Genomic DNA, 10,762 nt, shown 5'->3' on the forward strand with positions numbered 1-10,762 from the left:
CTCCCAGACTGTGAGAGGGCACAGGCCACACTGAGGGACCCCCCCCCAGTGCACGAATTTCGTGCACCAGGCCTCTAGTCTCTCTATATAAAAGCCTAAGCGACCATCCGACCATTCAACCATTTGCCTGGTAGCTATGATGTGCAATGACCACCAGGGGGCAGATGCTCTGACCAGCAGAGGAGGGAGCCCGATTCCTCGCGGAATCGGCTGTGGGTCAGGTTGCTGCTGGGGCACTGTCGGCCCCGAATCTGCTTCACCGGCACCCCAGGCCCAGAGAGGAGGGAGCCTGATTCCGGGGTGCATCACCCGAGAACCGCCCTCTCACAATCTGGGACCCCTCGGGGGATGACGGAGAGCCAGTTTCGGCCCGATCCCCACAGGCCAGGCCGAGGGACCCCACCGGTGCCTGAATCCGTGCACCGGGCCTCCAGTAGTCAATATAACACAGGAAAAGCCTTTGACTCAACCTTTGGTTTAAGTCTTGACTCTCGGGAGTGACCCTGATAACTGGATGAACTTGGGAAATTACCGCTTTTCTCCTGGGTTGGTTGCAATCACGAGCAAAGCGCTTGGCACACGGCAGGGACCCAGGCACTGCCGCTGCCACAAAGCCTCGGCCACCCTGTCCCCGGAGGACACCAGGATGTGCCTGGCTTTCCCAGATCCACACCCTCCTCCTCCCAGAGTGGCGGGAGCCCACGCATCTCCACAACCTTCCAAAGGCTCTGTGCCAACTGTCCACTCGATCTGGGATTTCAAGGACCAGAAGGCATCCGCCTCGTAAGAGCATCGACGGGAGGGCTGCTCCCTGAGCAGGCGAGCAGTGCCCTCAAAAACCCATCGAGTCGCCCGCTGGTGCGGCTCAGTGGTTGAGCATCGCCCTATGAACCAGGAAGTCACGGTTCAAGTCCTGGTCAGGGCACCTGCCTGGGTTTCGGGCTCGATCCCCAGTGTGAGGCGAGCAGGAGGCAGCCGATCAGTGATTCTCTCTCATCATTGATCTGTCTCTCTCTCCCTCTCCCTCCCTCTCTGAAGTCAATTTTTAAAAATCCATCAAGTCAGCCTTTGGTGGAAGGCCATGCCCCTCTCCCTCTGCCCTCCTGGATGGGGTTCGAGGCTGGTCCTGGTGCACCCCACAAACACCCCCTCGTGTCCAAGGTGATGCGGTGGGAATGGCCGTGCGGGCGGCTGTCAGCGGGCGGCTGAAGCAGATGCTTGAATACAGGAGTCTATCATGGACTTCCGAGCTGTGAGCTCTTTCTAGCTAAAGGCAGGGACACTCGATCCCATTTGGGGGACAATGGCGTGTGAAATGATCGTCCACCCGCACGGATCCACGCACCCACGTGTTCCTCTGATGCTGAGACCTGTCCGCTGTGCACCCCCCCTCCCGCCCCCCGGCCCTCGGTGCCTAGTTTATAAATTCCACTTTATCATAGGTGTGCATGGATGGAGAAAAACATACCACATAGTCTAGGCTTGGAACACACCCCATATTGATAAGAAGGGATCACTGCATAATCATTTGTACTATTTTATAGCTATTTGTGTATTGGTCTGCTTTTTTGTTAATCCTCACCCGAGGATATTTTTCCATTGATTTTTAGAGAAAGTGGAAGGAGGGGAGAGACAGAGAAACATCGACGTGAGAGAGACCCAGCAATTAGTTGCCTCCTGCATGCACCCTGGGATCGAGCCTGCAACCGAGGTACATGCCCTTGATTGGAATTGAACCCAGGACCCTTCAGTCCATGAGCTGATGCTCTACCCACTGAGCAACACCAGCCAGGGCTCTGTCTACTCTTTACATACTTCACAAGAATGTACAGTCCAGGGAGAAGGGGTTTTGCCTGTTTTGTTGGCCATTTTATTTGAATCACTTGAAAGACTCTCTAATACTGAGTCGAGGCTCGATCTAGTTTTGACGAATGTATAAATAACAAATTTCAACCAACCCAGAGATTTCAGGAACTGGTATTGCATTAAAGCAGCGAGTTCGCACTTAACTGTTACAGCAACTGCGTTGATAATGGGTTCTTTATGATTAATCTGTGGTTATTTCAAAGGCGTTTATTGAGCAAGAAAATGCAAGAGACAACCAAATTGCACTTACAATTCTTCCTTTGTGCCATATATCACATATACGCGTATATCAATGTGATATATTGCACAACAAAATAGTGCTAAAAATGACTTTGTTTTTAGCTGCCTTGAGGTTTTGCATTTATCGGCACCTCAACCTAGATGATTATTTCGCCCCAAATATTTTTATGGCATCCTTTCCTCAGTTGATATAAAGATTTCTTGCTTTGAAAAAAAAATAGCATGAATATTATTTGAGGAGAAAAGAATGATTTGCATATATTCATACAGTAAAATACCAATGAAGAGGAAAATATATTAGCAAAACATATCACTGAGAAAAGATTCGTTTATAGAATATAGAACTAACTTCTCTAAATCAATAAAAAGATAAGCGACAAAACAGAAAAATGAGCCTAAGAAGGAAATAGGAATTTTATAGAAAAAGAAGTACAAATATCTATAAAGTACCAACATATAAAAAATGTGCTCAACCTCATCAGCTTTTGGGAAAGGCAAGTTAAACCACATGAGGTTCCAGTTAGCACCAAGAGATTTGGCAAAAAAATAGAGAATTTGACAGTCAGTATGGGTCGGGGTGTGGAGCTACTGGGACGATGACAATGCTGGTGGGTGAGTAGACGGTTACTGCGCTGAAATGGTTTGAACCTATTAAGGTGAAACTTATGCATTCTATCTCCCAGCAAGTTCAATACCAGATACGTAAGGAGGAGAAGTTCTTCCCTGCGTTTACAAGAAGTCACGTGTAAGAATGTTCTTCCAGCTGCCCTGGAAATAACACCACCACACACGAAAACACCAACGAAAATAACCTGACGTTCCCCTACACGAGAACAGCCAACTGGTTCTGTGCCCCTGTAGGGGAATATTGTTCAGCAAAGAACACGAGTGAACTCCAGCGACACAAATCAATGTGGACACACCCTTGCCGTAATCCCCTCTTGCTGGAAATTTCACGGTCCATGGTTTCGGTTAACCGAGGTCACTTGCAGCTTAAACATTCAATAGAAAATTCCAGAAATAAGCAATAGATCTGTTTTACGTTGCCCACTATTCTGAGTAGCGTGATGAAATCTGGCCCGTCCTCTTCCATCCCAACCAGGACATGAATCGCCCCTTTGTCCATTGTCTCCACGCTGTTGACTCTCCCTGCCCTTCGGCCACTTAGTAAGTGGCCTCCTGGGATGTAAGATGGACTGATGTGGTACCACCGTGCGTGTGTTCGAGGAACACTTACTTCACTTGCTAATGGCCCCAAAGCACAAGGCTGCTGATGCTGGCCAGTCAGACATGCCCAAGAGCAGCTATTAAGTGCTTTATTAAGGTGTGTCTAGGAAAAGCACAGTATAGGTGGAGTTTGGGATGTCCATGGTTTTAGGTACCCACTGGGGGGGTGGTGTCTTGGAAAAGGTCCCCCTCAGATAAAGAAGGACTGCTATATACCAACTCAGAATGATTCCATTTTCCCACATTCAAAACAAAAAAAAATGTTTAAGGATTCATGCAGAAATTTTTTAAAAAAAAACTATAAAGAAAGCAAGAGAGTGATAAGCATAAATTCAGCATAGTGATGAACTCTGGGGTATCTGGGAAGGCAGATGTAAATATTTTCTCACACTCTTTTTAAAAACTTTTTAAATGTGGTTTTTTTTTTGTATTGATTATTTCAGAGAGAGAGGAATGGAGAGGGATAGAGAGGTAGAAACATCAATGAGAGAGGAACATCCATTGGCTGCCTCCTGCACGCTCCCTACTGGGGATAAAGCCTGCAACCAGGGCCTGTGCCCTGACTGGGAATAGAACTGGCAACCTTTTGGTTCCTGGGTCAATGCTCAACCAACTGAGCCACACCAGCCAGGCTTTTCATACTCTTTTGATGTATCATTATTGACACCTGAACCAAAATTTGAGGTCAACAGTGGCGCGGGATGTTTGTCTTAGTCTCTTAGATGTCGCTCTATAAAAACCACAGTTGACCCCTCATGCCAACTACTTTCTACTAAATTCATTTCTTCACGGGCATCAGTTAAGCGCCTCCTGTGTAGGCATGCTGTTTCAGGTGCTGCAAAGTTACCGAGGAGTTCGCCCCCAAGGAATTATGAAACACAATTCTCGCTTTGGGAACCACAAATTTAACTAGAAACATAAAGGCAAACACAGGGCAAAACCTACAGATCAATTCAAAACATCATCGGTGCGCTATTCCCTTAGGAAAGAAAATCTATCTATAGCTACTATTTAAAGCAGTTGCTATCCTATCGGTTGAAGAAATGAAAGGTTTCTTTTGTCAGCTGAAACTCAAGTTTACAATGAAGGTCTGCCTTACAATCACAAGCCACTGATTGCTTAAAGCTTTCAACAGATGCAGATTTCTTTCATTATAATATGTCACCTTCCAAGTGTCTAGAATTTCAACATAAAAGGCACTGTGGTTGTAGCGTTGGAGTTGAGGAGATACAAGTTTTGATTTTCGTGACATCCACTTGAGAAAAGGTGTCAACACAACCGTGCACGCATTGATGAGCCAAATAATTAGAGTAAACCCATGCATTAATTTAAAAGGATGGACATGTTTATGATATTGTACTTTCAGAGTATATATCTCCATTTACTCAAGTCATTTAATAATTCTCAACCAAATTGTGTGCTTTTCTTTTAATGGGGTTTTGCAACCTTTCTTGCTAAATTTGTTTTTAGGTCTTTCTAATTTTTGTCTACTATGAACAATTTCCCCCTATTTCAGTTTCGAACTGGTTACTGCTAACATAAAGGAGGAGTATTTGCTTCTCTTGTGGTATTTATCTCAAGTCTAGCTACTTTTCTGAATCCTCTTACTCATTTTAGTAGTGACCACATCATATTCCTGGTTTTAACAGATTGCTATGCAATATTTAGGAAGTTTCCTTCTAGTCCTATTTGCTTTGATTTTTACAAAATTAGCAATAGGTACTGAACCATTTGTCAGGTGGCAGGAAGTGACTTGGAAGCATCATCCAGGAGGTCATCAAGGAAAGCCACTACCCTTTGAATATGACAGTAATATGACTTTGAGGAGAGCATACGCTTGAGATTTTGTTTGTACTCCCTAGTAGCAGTGATTAACTTGTTATATATATAATTGATTTTAGAGAGGAAAGGAGAGGGAGAGAAAGAAACATCAGTGATGAGAGAGAATCATTGATTGGCTGCCTCCTGCACACCCCACACTGGGGATCAAGCCTGCAACCCGGGCATGTGTCCTGACCGGGAATCGAACCGTGACCTCTGAACCACACCAGCCGGGTGGTACCGAATTTTTAATCACCATGTTTAAATGTTGTGTCAATCTCTTTATGGCAAATTGGAGTCAAGCTGAACTCTCATGAAACTGAACCAGCAATAATACACCAGAAAGTTATTCACGTGGTAAAGCCATGAATCGAGACTAGCCTTTCTGTGGCATCATTTTCCCCCAGATACAAACATCACAGCTTCTCCTTTGTTTCTTTCTGCCGGATATCAGCCAAGTATCAGCTTGAAACTCATCCTTTTCCTGAGGGTGGCTCCGTAACTACCTTCTGAAGCGTTCGAGACCCGCGCGTGTACGAAGTCTGGAACCCGGCCACCTTAATAAAAGCAGGGGCCGGGCTTTCGCGAGCCTCTTATGTTATGAATCGCGTCTGAGCGGATTGAGGATCCCAAGATTTACTGTCCTTTCATTTCTCATTCATGTGAACCAGGCGCAGGCTTAATATCAGGTAACGATCTATTTCTCTCGGGGGCACAGATGGCACCGTGACAGGACATATTTATCAAGATAAGAAAAGGGGAAAAGGAGTGCCACTGAGCAGCACTTACGCGGGGCGGGGCCTCCCAAAGCGCCGAGAGACGTCGGAGGAGAGAGCGAAGTGAAGACGCAGTTGCCACGCGCCTTCGGACTCGCTTTCAGTGCATTGTGAAGTGTGATGAACGGTTTTCTAAATACCTTTCTCCCTCCCTCCGTACCAACCGAGGACTTCAAATTAATTCACTATTTATGACTCCTTCCCTAATGGATGTTTAAAGTCCATGGCAAATAATCAATCCACTGCAGACTCAAACCCATGAACATGCCCTATTTTCATACCCAGAAGGAAATGAGAGTGCAGCGCTATCAGCTCCTGCAAAAACAGATCGGCACTGCTCACACCAAGCAAGGAAAGCGGCGTGGTCACTGCAAGGTATTTAATTTTAATACCCAACATCGTTATATTTTTTACTTTTTCTAGGCAACTACTAGTCTCTGGAAGATCTGAAAGGCTTGTAACATACACATTGTAATGTTAACCAAATACGTCCTTTATTAAAATTTCTTTGCCCAGGTAGTTGAGCCTTTTAAAGGGCAAGTAAAGACCACCAGGATGTGACACCCACGCTCCTCGAGTGGTAACACTGCCACTTGGAGAGAAAAGGCTTTCAAGAACTGCCCTCAGAAAACAGGTGTTTGAAGACCCAGAAGAAAGAAAATGGCAAAGACCAAGAGCTGGCTGAAAAGTTGTAAGAAAAGACAAATCGGTCTACGGCACAAAACAGAGAGACTTAAAATAATCCCAGGTATAAATGAGACCTTGGAACATGATGGAGGAGGGAGACGAAACAAACCAGTAGCGATAGGAAGACCCACGCATCATGTGACGTCCGGAAATCTAGTCTTCAGATGGAAAATGATCAAATTAGATCCTCAGTTCACACCATTTCCAAATGGATTCGAATTAGAAATGCCAAATGGAAGGATTGATAAGACTGTGCAAGAGAATACATTTTGTGGATTAGGCTAGAGAACACTTTCTTTTCTTATTAAATTTTCTTTTTTTTTAAATTTATTTCAGAGAGAGGAAGGGAGAGGGAGAGAGAGGGAGAGCGAGAAATAGAAACATCAATGATGAGAATCATGGATCGGCTGCCTCCTGCATGCCCCACACTGGGGATCGAGCCTACAACCTGGGCAGGTGCCCTGACCTGGATACAACTGGGGACCTCCTGGTTCATCGGTCGCTGCTCAACCACTGGGCAACACCAGCTGGGCCACAATTTGAATATTTTTATGTGAGGCTCACACTTTCTTCTGTATCACAGTCCCCACAAACCCTCTGTGTCTCCCACCAGGCCATTTTGTTTGTTTGCCTGGTTTATGAAAAGCCCTGAGTTTGTAAGCCTTGCAAAGGCAGGAGATGGCCGGGGGAGTAGGGGTGACTTTCGGAACTCAAGAGAAAGAGCTCTTCATCAGCGACAGCAGAGTCGGCGAAGGGGAGAGAAGAGATGGAAGACATCTGAAAGGAGAAATCAGCGAAGGCGAGGACTTAAAGAAGGAAGCACCATATTGTTTAAAAGGTTAGTGAGGATGCAAAGTAAGAAAACACCGGGGTGCACCTCCAAACTTCTCCTGAATGGGTATCGGTGTGGCCAGATGGTTAAAAACATCTTTACTGAACAATTTGCCCCAATCTCACCTTTTCTGCCTCCTGACATCAGTCCCCCCCACCCCACACACACACTTTGAACCTTCACCTCATCCCGCAGGTGTGATGTTTAATATGATGCATGTTGCTTCCAGGCCCCTCTTGACTAAGCTTGGTGCTAGTCCTTCAGGCTTCTCTGGGCAACTCTCTCCTGGTCTGACCTGGAAAGTCCTCGCCTTTGTAAAAACAAGGTCTGTCTAGAACATTCACGAATGTGTAAGAACCTGTCTTTTTGTCAGCTCTGGAAAGAACTCAACCATTTCCTGTTGAAATCCGTTCTCTTTCTTTTCTCCTCCAGGAACGTGTAAAACTCCCTGGAACACCTGCTCGGAAGTCTGCCCCTGGTCCTCCAGCGCTGAGTAAGGCGGCATCTCCAAACATCAGAGTAACGGACTGACCCCGTCGCTTTTGTAAAACCTCTCCTTTGCCTTCTCCTCAGGGAAACAGTGGCCCGTCGATGTTGTCCCCCCCGGGACGGGTGGACGTGCTGTTTCATTGAACGGGCTGATCAATCCAGTCAGATAAGCCGTTACTGTTTTTCTCCGGCGAATTAATTAGCTGCTTAATTGAGCTGAACAGATGTATAGGTTTCTTGGGCATTTCACGGACAAAACCACAAGGAAAATCAATAGCTCGATAAGTCACCCTCTGGACAAAGTGATCTGGCGGGACTTTCTTCACCTTTGCAGTTAAGTTTGGGCTCAGTTTCTTATCCTTGGGAGGCGTCGTGCACACAGACCCAAAGCTCTCACGCCTCACGTGGGCGGCCGTTTCAGAGGGCGGCCCAGAGGGCTGTTGTGAGGCGGGGGAGGTGAGCAGCACAGGGTTTGTTACAGGCTTGCTGGGGAGAGGCAAGTTTCTTCCTAAAGAAATTGATGTACGTAGATCAAGATTTATAGAGATGTTATGTGTAAATACGTTTTTAAAAAATATTTTTATTGATTTCAGAGAGGAGTGGAGGAGGAGAGAAAGGAACCCAGGGATGTGCCCTGACTGGGAATCGAACCAACCAAGTGGTTCATAGATCGACGCTCAACCACTGAGCCATGCCGTCTGGGCTACATGTAAATACTTTCTAATGCAAGACGGTGTTCTATGTACCACAAGTGCTCCAAATAAAAATGATAAAGTTCCTTCCTTCAGTGAGGATACCAGTTAGCTAACTACTCTGCTCAAAACGAAATATGCAGTGTGGGCTCAAATAGGTAAAAGACAAAGAATATACAATTTCACATAGACCTAAAGGCTGCAATTCGATCCCCCATTGGGGCACATATGGGAGGCAATGATCAATGTGTCTCTCTCACATCAATGTCTCTCTCTCTCTCTCTCTCTTCCTCTCTCTCTAAAATAAAATATAAAAAAAGAATACAAATATTTAGTGAGCAACTAGATGGAGAAATAAAAATGTGGTTCTGTTAGGAAGCAAGAAAAAAAAAAGAGATGGATGTTGGATAGGCAACCGACACTAACGTCTACAGTACACTGACTTCGTCATTCCTTCTTGTCAAGGGAAGGCGGCAAGAACAGACGGAATAATTACACAGAAGACGTTATATGCTAAGTGGCCGTCCTCATCAGCCAGTCAGAGTCAGTGTCAGAGCTGAAGGGTGCGTTCCATCCCTGAAGTGAACCTCACAGCGTGGGTGAACAGATCCCTTCAGAAACCCCCACTTTGCAAATGCTTGTTTGTACAACCCCCGAATTTCTCAAAAATCATGTTTCATTTTTTTAAAAACCTGCTTTCTCAATGTATGTTCAACCTTTCAGTGTTTGTTAAAGATTGATCTCTGATTGATAAGGCCACGTTCCACAAAGAAGCGAAGGTTTCAGTGACACAGAGGAGTTACCGCAGACCCGGCGAGGAGACACACGTGCATGTGGGCACCGGGCACTGAGCTAGAATTATCCGTTAGTGACCTGACTGTTCCCACAAGTCAGCCTGTCTGTGCCTCGGCGTGAATATAAGCCTCCGCGACATTCCCAATCAAAGCGCGTCATGGACCACGGGGTCATTGGCAAGCAGTCGAAGCACTTACACTAACTTCATAAATGCCAAGGGTCCGCGGTGCAGCGTGAGCTATGAATACATTTCATGAGCGATGTGTGAACCGGCTATTATGGGAATGCGAGGGAGGGAAAACGCCTTCCCAGCAAAGAGGCACCAGCAAAGGTTTCAGTGACACAGAGGAGTTACCGCATACCCGGCGAGGAGACACACGTGCGTGTGGACACGTGGGTGCCGGGCACTGAGCTAGAATTATCCGTTAGCGACCTGACCGTTCCCACAAGTCAGCCTGTCTGTGCCTCGGCGTGAATATAAGCCTCCACGACATTCCCAATCGAAGCGCGTCATGGACCACGGGGTCATCGGCAAGCAGTCGAAGCACTTACACTAACGTCATAAATGCCAAGGGTCCGCGGTGCAGCGTGAGCTATGAATACATTTCATGAGCAATGTGTGAACCGGCTACTATGGGAACTCGAGGGAGGGAAAACGCCTTCCCAGCAAAGAGGCACCAGCAGTATCAACGCCAACTGCCACGCATTCACGGCAGCTCTACACGCTCCGTTTGCACCTTCTAGGTGATGATTTGAGGTGAACAAAAAAGCCCACAGCTCTCTAATATCCGCATTAACTTAAAAAAAGAAAGCAATTCTTAACCAAACAATGGCTTTTTCTTTGGAAAGGAAAAGGGAAGCCCAATCACCTGCCTTTGTCTGGACAGGCACATTCCCGCGCTGCTGGCGGAGCCTCTGAGAGGGCCAGGAACAAATGTGCGATCAAAACGCTAGGAAAGCGATTTTCAAACGAGGAAAATAAACAGATCCAAGAGGTCCCCTTGCATCACACAGCACAGCTGGCGGGGTGCAGCCCCTGTGCCCGCATCCCAGGGAGAGCGGCAACTCCGAGAGGATGGAGAAAAAGGGAAGGACCAGGCCAGCACTCGCGCCTCTCTCCGTGGTGCTGAAGGCCGTGGCTGGGACAGCGCAGTTGTGAGCACTCCCATTGACTTTATCTTTTTAAAATATATTTTTTTATTTATTTTCTTTTCTTATATTATTGAAAGTATTACATATATCCCCCTTTTAAAGTGTATTTTTATTGATTTCATAGGGGAAGGGAGAGAGAGATAGAAACATCAATGATGAGAGAGAATCATTGATCGGCTGCCTCC

The sequence above is a fragment of the Myotis brandtii genome, unplaced genomic scaffold, assembly GCF_000412655.1.
Source record: "Myotis brandtii unplaced genomic scaffold, ASM41265v1 scaffold693, whole genome shotgun sequence".
NCBI classification, from domain to species: Eukaryota; Metazoa; Chordata; class Mammalia; order Chiroptera; family Vespertilionidae; genus Myotis; species Myotis brandtii.